Genomic DNA, 10,152 nt, shown 5'->3' with positions numbered 1-10,152 from the left:
AGAAAGTTTAAGAATGACAAAAGTGGATAAAAAATTTATGAACCAGACAATACAAAGGTGTTAACAGGAGTTGAAGGGGATATGCTAGATGTTTTCTTTGTAAAGGGATATTATAAGGAGTTAGGATATTCAGAGGATGACGGTTGTTGTTGAAAAGTACCCGAAATGTTGCTTGAAGTTAGGTTGAGGAAGTTAGAAGTAGATGCTAATTTATTAGAAATAGTGAAGGATTGTAGAAGGAATCACAATTTGATCAACATTTATTTTGTGAATAGAGTCTTAGAGCCACACATGGTGGAGTGTATGAGTGAGGATGATGATGAGTTAGTTATATTAGAGACCCAGAGCATCTGTAAACCCAAGGCCACAAATACTTCCCAATTGAGTAGGAGATATTGTTTAAGGCCCAAATCACAGCCACTATCCCAGCCCAAACCACAACCTATGTCTAGGCCCAACAATACACCACCACAGCCAAAATCCCAGCCTAAAACACAGTCCATGTATCAGCCCAAATCACAACTCAAATCACAGCTCATGTCTCAGCCCAAATCACAACCTGAAACACAATTTGTTTTTCACAACCAGCCCCTGAAATCCTCATCTCAGTCATCAAAGTCTTCTATCTAACCCTTGAAAGCTCAGTCCTAACTACTGAAGACTCATAGCCAACCCTCAAGATCTCAGCCTTTTAAGAAGTATGTTGTTGGAGATAAAAAGAAAGAACTAGTGAAGAAAACCAATGTGATAAATGGCCAAAAGAAGCATAGACAAAGGCACACTTCAGAGAGGAGTCAAAGATGGACACAATATGCAACAACATGTGTGAGTCATTCAATGTGAAGATAAAGCATGACAGGGCAAAGCCCATCTTGACACTGGCTTAAGAGGTTAGGAGGATAATCATGAAGAGCATGATTGAGAACAGGCAAAAGTTGCTGCACTATCAAGAAATTCTTACTCCAGTTCAACAAAGCCGGCTAGAGGAAATGACAAAGCTATCAAGAAATTGGTTTCCTCAATGGTCGGGTGATGAAAATGAGGTGTTGTATGAAGTGCAAGGCTGGCCAACGGATATGGTGGTGTATTTGGGAAGTCGCACCTGCACTTGTAGATTCTGGCAGCTGACAGGTATAAAGAATGTTGGTATAGCTTGTGAGTTTAGGTTGTCATATTATGTTGTTAAGCTCGTGAGTTAATGTTGTTATATTATATTATTGTGAATCTGTGCATAATTTAATGTTGTTATATTATATTGTTGATGCACTTTGTCCCCGTCGAGATTGGAAATCTGTGATTTGTGTTAGGTCTTACTTCATTTAAAGATCAATTTACTATTGAATGCAATATTATATGATACTGGATTTTAACAGTGAACTCTTGAGTCTCTTTATAGTATATGTCCATTGAATTCGTTTTTATCTTTTAACTAGTCGTCATATATTTTTGTCCTGCTGAATAGTTAACTAGTTCATAGATTTCATTTTGATACCATTTGAATGATGAATGGCTCATTGTGTATTTTGATTTCAATTAGTTTGATTAAGATTTTTACTATGTTGACTAGATACAATTTTAAGATCCTAAAATATTATGAATGAAATATGTAGTACTGTTTCTTTAGTGAATTCTTTTAAATATATAAAGATTATGAATGAAATATGAATGAAATTATGTTGTTAAGCTTGTTTCTTTACTATTTGTAAATTATGTTTCTTTAGTGAATTCTTTTAAATATATAAATTTGTGCTGAAAGAACATTTTTATGTTATTGTGCTTTTGTCCTATTATGCAAAGGTATGCCTTGCATGCATGCCATCGCTGCAATTCAAGACAAGAATGACAAGAGGCCTGAGGAGTATTGCCATGAGTGGTTAACAATGGACGCGTATAGAAGACCATACTGATTCAATGTGAATCCAATAAAGGGACAAGATCTATAGGAAAAAATAGGGTCACTAACACCGGTTTCGCCTCCAGTTAAGATCAAGCCGGGTAGGCCCACAATAAACAGGAGAGAGGACAAAGATGAGCAACCTGTTGGCTCAAAGATACGAATGAAATGAAAGTATAATCCAATACGGTGCCTGTATTGTGGTGAAGTTGGGCACAACAGAAGAACATGCAAAGTGAAAAAACAAGAGGAAGCTGCTGAACAAGCAAGGCTTATGCAACTTCAACTTGCAGTAGTTGCTACCCCTGCTGATGCTAATGCTTAACATGCACCCAATGGAACCCTGATTGATCCTGTTGCTCAAGATCCTACGAATCCACCAGCAGCAACTTCAAATACACCAACTGAGATGATCTTTGGCCAATCGGAAGGGGTTTCGATTACATAAGAATCTCAACCTTTATCTGTTCCCAGCCAAGTATGATACTTTATTTGTAATCTATCTTTTGTTATAAATTATAATGTTTCATAATGTGAATATGATTAGTGAATTGACTTTATCTTTCATAATGATAAAATGCAGGACAAAGTAAGATCAAGGCCTCCAAAAATTCATGTTGTTAAAGGAAAAGCAACAACCACAGCCTCACCACAACCGGCTACAGTTGCAACAATTCCGGTTTCGGCTGAAACAATCAAGGGCACCAGTTCTTCTACTGCGAAGAAACTTGCTAGTTTAATGACTTTTGTGCCAACTCCCGATTTAAACACCCGAGGAAGAAAGACAAAGATGTTTGAGTTGTGTTGTGTATTAAGGGCTGAATTATGTATTTTGTAAAGGGCTAAGGATTAGAATCTTTATACATTATAGACATATTGAAGTATTTTATACAACCTTGTTCATATTTTGGTATAGCCCAAAATCAGGTAACTTATGCTTGATATTATGAAGACTTGATTAATAGGTTTGGTATTATTGTGAAGACTATGTTAGCATGCTTATATGGACATGCAAATGCTTCGATTTTAATACGTATGATTAGATTTAATTTATCTTTTAAGTGATTAAGTGTTTATTTTTATTTACTTGTTTTTAGAATTGTGTAAAAATTTGTTAAACTAATGTCAAAAAATGCTGGTTGCATGATTGTTAATGGATATTCAAAAATGCCCAACCTCATTTATTACATTTCACCAATACTCTTAACAAGATCCAACAAAATAACATCACCAATGCTTTTACAAGTTTTTTACTTTTCCATTGATTTGACACAAAGTTCTCCAACCACTAACATAAGCATCATTACTAGGACAAACATGAAAATAAGCAATATCTTAACTACTCTTACTTCAGCTTCCAAACTACCCTTTCTCCAACCTAGTTTCTCTTTCCAATCTTCATAATCACTTTCAACTTCAAACTCTGCTTCTGCCCCACCATTTGCAACTTCAAAAAACTTCATATTCATTTCATAGAAGGACAAATTAGTCCCCAGCCACCTCATGAAAACGACGCCGTTTAGGGCTTGGCACCAAACGTTGCGTTTTTATGGGAGACACAAGGTCGCGCTTCTTCTCTTCTACCTCAACCCCTTTCTATTCGAATAGAAACGTCTTCTTCTTTGAAGCTTTTGGAACCCTAGTTTATCAGTAGCTGCAATGACACCAAGTAAACGAAGCTCGTCGTTTTCGAATCGCCATGGTGGGAGACTTGGCAGTGGCCATAATTGCAGCAGTATCGGAGATGGTGACATCAGCAGCCTAAGCAAAGTTGAAATCCCCAAAGGACAACACCCAAAATACCTATGCGGTTTGTATGCAATAATCTCCACTTTAAGGACTCATGAAAATTCAGATAGACTATTTTTTGGATGCCCACTATATAAGGTAAACAATTGTAGGATTTCGAATAATTTACGTTTTATAAGAATTGTGTTGAAGAGTTGTGTTTGTGTGATGAGCAGGAAAAGTTATCTCATTGCAAGTTCTTTGCATGGGTTGACAAGATTTTTGACATTAAGTTGAAGAATGATGATTCGGTGAAGAATGTTTCCATGGGTGGTGGTGAAATTGTTGCTAATATTTCACCCATGTACGATACCAATGATGCTGATTTGGAACACAAACTGATGGAGTTACAAAATAGAATTGACTTGTTAGAGATGCAGAAAAATGTAATTCCAAAAGCTGAGGACAAGAGTAAATGTACGAATGTAGTACTTGTTATCATGTTCTTTATAGTGTTAGTGTTGATTTTGTTAGTTACAATAGCTATTTTGTAAGTTATATGTTACTTTGTATTTAAGAGTTCACTGAAAACTGTATGCAAATTTATATGATTTTCTTTGTGATATAAATGCTTGTGAGAAGAAGAAAATTTATGCAATATATCACCTTAAAAATTTTCTTCCAAAATTGTTTGGTTGATGACCTTTGTGAATCCAAACACAAAATCATATTTCCATGTCATGTAGTCAAATGAATAACGAAAAAAAACAACACCATTACTTATAAGTTCACTGATACGTAGCATGAAATGAATAATGGAAAAGTCAAACAATAGCACCATTACTTATAACAGCAAATATATTGCTTTAATGTCAAATAGCAACTTCAAAACATAGGATGTAAGTCATAGATTCAACCTAATAAAAATAACATAACTGTCACAGTAGCAACTTAAACTAAAGTCAGAATTCCGCCATACATGAGCCGAAACATAATACACAAAAAAAGTTTCATCCACGCTAATCTCTCATCAATCCCTAAATTAAGATTATTCCAAGTTTAGGTCCATCAACTTGAAAGCTCATTACCAAAATACAAAGCAAACTATTATATCAAAAAGCATAATCATTTGTCTTCAGTCACTTCTGTCTCGGATACTTGAACCCAAGATTGGGAATAAACTGGAACATCCTTGATGTAGTGCCCTTACTTGTCGTTGCAATTATTTCTGCCGAGACGTCTTGACTTGGTCTAGATAGTGGAATAGGAGGTGGAGTGCTAGACTGGACTAGGACAGGATAATGTGGTCTAATGATAGGCTGCTTGGCCCTTGCACTTTGGGAAATTGTTGCCCCAGAATTTGCTACACCCTATGATAAAGAAGATTGCATATGCAAAGAGTAAACAAAGTTATGGTAGCAAACCTAAACCTAACAGTGCAGTAACACAAATTGCAGACCTTTACATCCAATTTTACTCACCATACTAGACATAGAACCTGGTACATTAGCTGTGGGCTGAGTTGAATTAGAATGATCAACCACATTCTAAAATAATGAAAAAATTAGCCAAATAGAATTCCAAGTTACTCCTTGTAGAATTTAAAAAAAGACATATAAGTCCTGAATGATTTTTGAAATATCCAACTAAGTCCCTATAAAAGCATTAAAAACCCAATTTAGTCCTCGCGATCAACAATTAGTACATTATTTATGGTGGTTTACCTGCACCTGGGGTGCTGATTGTGAGACATGCATCTCCTCTGCAGGTTGGTTTAATGTTCTAGGATTTGTACTAGCCATTGTCTTTCTTCTGTTTGGATTAGTTGGACTTCTAGTTGTTGCTGCTGGAGGTCCTTTGCAAGTCTTGTAATTATGGCCAACCTCTCCACACTTGCTACAAGTAACCCAAAATGTCTTCTTAACTTTGTTGTCGTCAGTTCTATTAGTTTCAATCTCATATGACTTTTTTCTTCTCTTGACGGGTCTGCCGATTGCCCTCTTTAGCTTTGGGAGAATTGGTTTCAGATAATTTGTCTTCTCCAAATATTTCTCGGAATTAATAGGTTGTATGCAATATTGGTACGTTGCTATTGCTACCCCAATCATAAGTAGTGGGTGGACATATGTCTCAGGTCTATCACCCCTTCTAACTATGGCAGCAAGTGCATGAACAAAAAGAAGACCTATAATTACAATGTATTTAGCAACATACAAGTGTAATTTAACAACTGTAAGTTAACTAACATAGTTTAGTGAGTATACCGGTTAATTGCCAAGCATTGCATGTACATTTGTTTGTAGACAAGTTGACAGAAAGCTTCTTAGAGCCTTGTTGAACCTCGAAGACTTTCCTTTCATCATCACCAACCTAAACTGGCTGTCAATATTGCATCCTTCATAATGTCATCAAGCCTTTCTGTTGAGTAGGTGCGATCTCAGTTCCCATGTGTGTCTCCAATACTTGTTTGTACTTGGTCATCCGTCGTATGATATAGCACCGAAGCTCTTCACATATTGTAAGAATTGGTTTTGACCGATAGTTCACTATTTTTGCATTCCAAACCTCACACATGTTATTGGTGAGGTTGTCACACTATGGCCCATGACTGAAGTGAGCTTTGGTCTAGCAAGCAGGCTCAAATTTTTCTAGGTAACTCCATGCATCTTTGTTGATCCTTTCAACTTCTTCATACTTGCTTGGAATTCAGCATTAGTGGTGCATTTAGCACATTTTCACACAACATTCTTGACTTGTTTGTCCTTGTATCTATTTGTAAAATTTTTTCAAATATGTCTGACACAATTTTGGTGATGAGCGTGTGGCATCACCTCCTTTAATGCAGGCAACAATCCCTAAGAGCAAGTAAATAAACACAACTTAAATTTGAAATAACATGCAATAATAAGCAATATATTGATAACATCACTAGAACAATCACCTCGAAGACATCTGGTCCTAACAAAATGTATCATCAATTCTCATATTAAAACCATTTATCCATCCATAATATTCTGTTATTTAAACCATCTATGCATAATGTTCTATTATTAAATACACTATAAGTCGTTCATACAACCTATCTCAAAACAGTCCAATCAAATGAAAACAATTATAACATAATCATCAACTGAACTATAACTTAATCACCATCAAGTAAGATAAATAATCACAACTAAATTGAACTAATAATGTTAACTAAAAAATAGTGCAGAGCAAGAAGTGCAAACATGGTTATTTAAAGAATTTTATACACTGACTAAGATATTAACTACATAATTGTTTTTTTGTTAGTTTCTAATATAGTCAAAGTATTAAACTTCTAAATTTACAAGAAGAAAGCATTTAAGAATATTTGTTTTAAGAATATAGTCAAAGTTTCTAATAATTGTATTTTTGATATGCATATATTGAATATTTTTGTATGGAATCTCTTGAAGCATATGTCTCTACCAGTTATTAGATTTGTGCTCACTTTTAAATGAATGTAAAAGCCATGTGAAAAATATCAAGCCCCCCATTCTCCAACCAAGTGCTTGTTAGTATCAAGGTTTTGAAAACCGGACCGGACTGGCCGGTTAAACCGGTCTGACCAGGAACCGGCAATATTAACGGTTTGGTTCTTTACTTAAAACCGCTTATCATAAAACCGGAAGCAAACCACCAAATCGGCCAAAAACCGGCCGTTAGACCGAACCAGTAACCGTCCGGTTTTTCAGAAACGACGCTGTTTCAGTTACAACTTACAAGAACACGTTGCTCTGTGCTGTGTGCCTCCCCATTTCGTTCCTAACTTTCCTTCCTTCATTCTCCCCAATTCAAAGAAAGAAAACCCTAGCTAGCCTCCACAGTCGCCGAACGGAGTGAGTGACCATTGCCGCCGTCCGTGGTTGTCCGAGGCTTCTCTCTTCGTCTTGTCCTCAATCCCCTGTTCACACTTTGGTCTTTTCTTCCTCCCTCGGCATCCATCCTCCATCGTCTTCGTCCTGCGCGCCGTCCTCCCGTCGCCGTTTCATTTTTAACAAAAAGAAAAAAAACAAAGCTTCGGTAGCGCTGAGATCCCCTTGCCCCCTTCTCTCCTTCTTCACTCTCCAGAACTCAACTCAACCTCAAGTCCTCTCAACCAAAGAAAAAGTTTAAAACCCTAGCCTCAGCTACTGTTCGTTTGTCCGTCGAGCCACTGCCTCCGTCTGTTCGTCAAGCCCCGGAGCCCAGATCCCCAAACTTCAAAGGTCAGTTCACTGCTCACTTCTTCTGCATTTTTTTATGTCCTGTTCAATGATTATTTGATTACTGACGAGCTCTGGTTCTGCTATGTTCCTGTTTTGTGTGTTGTGATTTTGTTGATTATTGAAGGTCTTGTGATAATTGATTATTTGATTACTGCATTATCGTGTTTTTGCACCTTTGTTGTCAATTCATATGTAGATGTTAATGGTTTGACATTCAACAGGATTTAAGATAGTTTTTGTTATTATTTTTGTTTATTTTTTAATTTTTTTTATGGTGAATTGATATTAAATTGGCTTTTTTGTGTCTTTCTCTTTATAGATGCTTACCTGGGTATCCCTTCAAGTGTCCGAAGCTACAGATTACTCCTGAGAATGGCTTATCCGAGAGTGATACTGATAAACTATTGTCACTCCTCCATGATCAGGTATGATCCAAGTTTATACCTCAGATATGTCTCTACTCGTACACTTTAATGTTGTTGTTGAATTGTTGACCTTTGGTGCATTTATTGTGCTGTAGGTAGTGTTGTAGTAATATTTATGGCTAGGATGAAGTATTGGTTAGCAATAGAATGCTTTGATGTTTTTGGTTCCTTGGTGTCCAAGTTGGTAGAAAGGGAGCCACATGGTGGAAGAAGTATCAAGTATGTATTATTGAATTAAAAGATTTTTAAAAGCATGATTTGTACATTATCTAAAGAAAATTGAGGTAGGATTCAATATTGAGGTAGTTGAGACCTGAATGGCAAGAACAAGTTACTAAACCAAGCATATTTCTATGTGATCTTATTTTGAATTCTTCATGTGTTCCTCTTTTAATTCTTTGAATGTAACTACTGGTCTTTTTTGGTACCCAAGAGTTTACTAGACACATTTCAGGAGTTTACTAGACATAGTTCAGTTTAATTCTTTCCTCACTTCATTTCATGTAATCATATATTCATGTTCTTTTTTCTTTTTCATAATTAGTTGCTCTTTTTATTTGCATAGCTGTTATGATATAGTTTGTTTATTGAAGCTTTAGTTTTTAGGAGTAACTCATGGTCTAGTTATAATTAAATTAAAAATGAATGGTTTTCTTTAGCCAGAAGTAGGGGAATACAATTTCAAGTTTCTAGCACAAAATAAAAAATAGACAAAAACTAAAATTGAAGCCTTTATCTTAATTGATGTATTTTTATTTCTTGTTTATTCTGAATTTTGGTTACAATTTGATCTAGTTGGAGGCAGGGAAGCAACTTTCAACTCAGCGAGGCTATCTTCGCTTTCGACTGTAAATGAAGAAGGAGAAGCATCCCAGAGAAGCTTTCTAATAGCATTTAGTTGTTTGTCATCAAAATTAGAAACTTTGGACAATGATTCTTTAGAGTGTTTTATACTTTTATTTATAATTATATTTTAGAGTATTTATTTATAATTTATTTATTATTTTATTATAAAACGGTTTTTTCGATTGGACCATAGTTGAACCGATTGAACCACGGTTGAACCGGTTAAACCAGTAAATTAGTGAACCAATAACAAAAACGGTTTAATGACCGGTCCGATTTTCAAAACCTTGGTTAGTATATAACCATAAAGTAAGATAAATAATCACAACTAAATTAACTTATACATTGATCCGAAAACAACTAAGTTAAAAGAATACCTTTTGTTGGTTCGAGATGAAATTTCACCTATGAATATATTGATCTCCAAGATCTTCTTGTAACAAGGTGAGGAACCACTTCGAACTCTCCTTCGTTTCACTGTCAACAATAGCTAATGCTATCACATAGAAGTTATTGTTCGCATCTTGACTTACAGTGGATAATAGCTGGCCCCCAAAGTATCCCTTCAAGAAGCAACCATCAAGACCGATTAGTTTTCTACACCCAGCTTTAAATCCCCTTTTACATGTATCTAGAGAGATGTATAGCCTGTTAAACAGTGGAGGAGACTGAAGGATGGGTGTCACATCGAGAATGGTGGAGCTCCCTGGGTTACTCCTGTGGATCTCTGTCAAATAGTCCCTTAGCTTGTTGTATTGTGCTCTCTCGTTACCAATCACATGCTCCCTTGCTTCTTTGAGGGCCTTATATACCATCTTCCCATTAATCATAACATTGTAGTCGATTTTGATGTGCTCATAAGCCTCACACAGGGTCATGTGAGGCTGAGTTCGGAACCTCTTCTTTAGCTTCTTGGCCACCCACTTCTGATCTGCCATGTTACTTCTGAATTCTCTGGCACAAGTGTGATGATGAGTATAAGTCTTAATACTATGCATGGAATTAGCCATGGACAAGGATTCTTTTT

General features: G+C 36.0%; 1 long non-coding RNA gene across 1 annotated transcript; it reads left to right on the top strand.

Annotated features, from left to right (window-relative positions):
- The first annotated feature begins 7,652 nt into the window (after positions 1-7,652).
- Positions 7,653-9,215, top strand: LOC112747157 (uncharacterized). The gene is made up of 3 exons (XR_011873048.1): positions 7,653-7,854; positions 8,174-8,279; positions 9,075-9,215. It is a non-coding gene; the product is annotated as an uncharacterized lncRNA (long non-coding RNA).
- The last annotated feature ends 937 nt before the right edge of the window (positions 9,216-10,152 follow it).

Source organism: Arachis hypogaea, chromosome 15 (genome assembly GCF_003086295.3).
Source record: "Arachis hypogaea cultivar Tifrunner chromosome 15, arahy.Tifrunner.gnm2.J5K5, whole genome shotgun sequence".
Lineage (NCBI taxonomy): Eukaryota > Viridiplantae > Streptophyta > Magnoliopsida > Fabales > Fabaceae > Arachis > Arachis hypogaea.
Note: the sequence above shows the minus strand (reverse complement) of the source record. Positions and strands in the feature narration are given on the sequence as shown.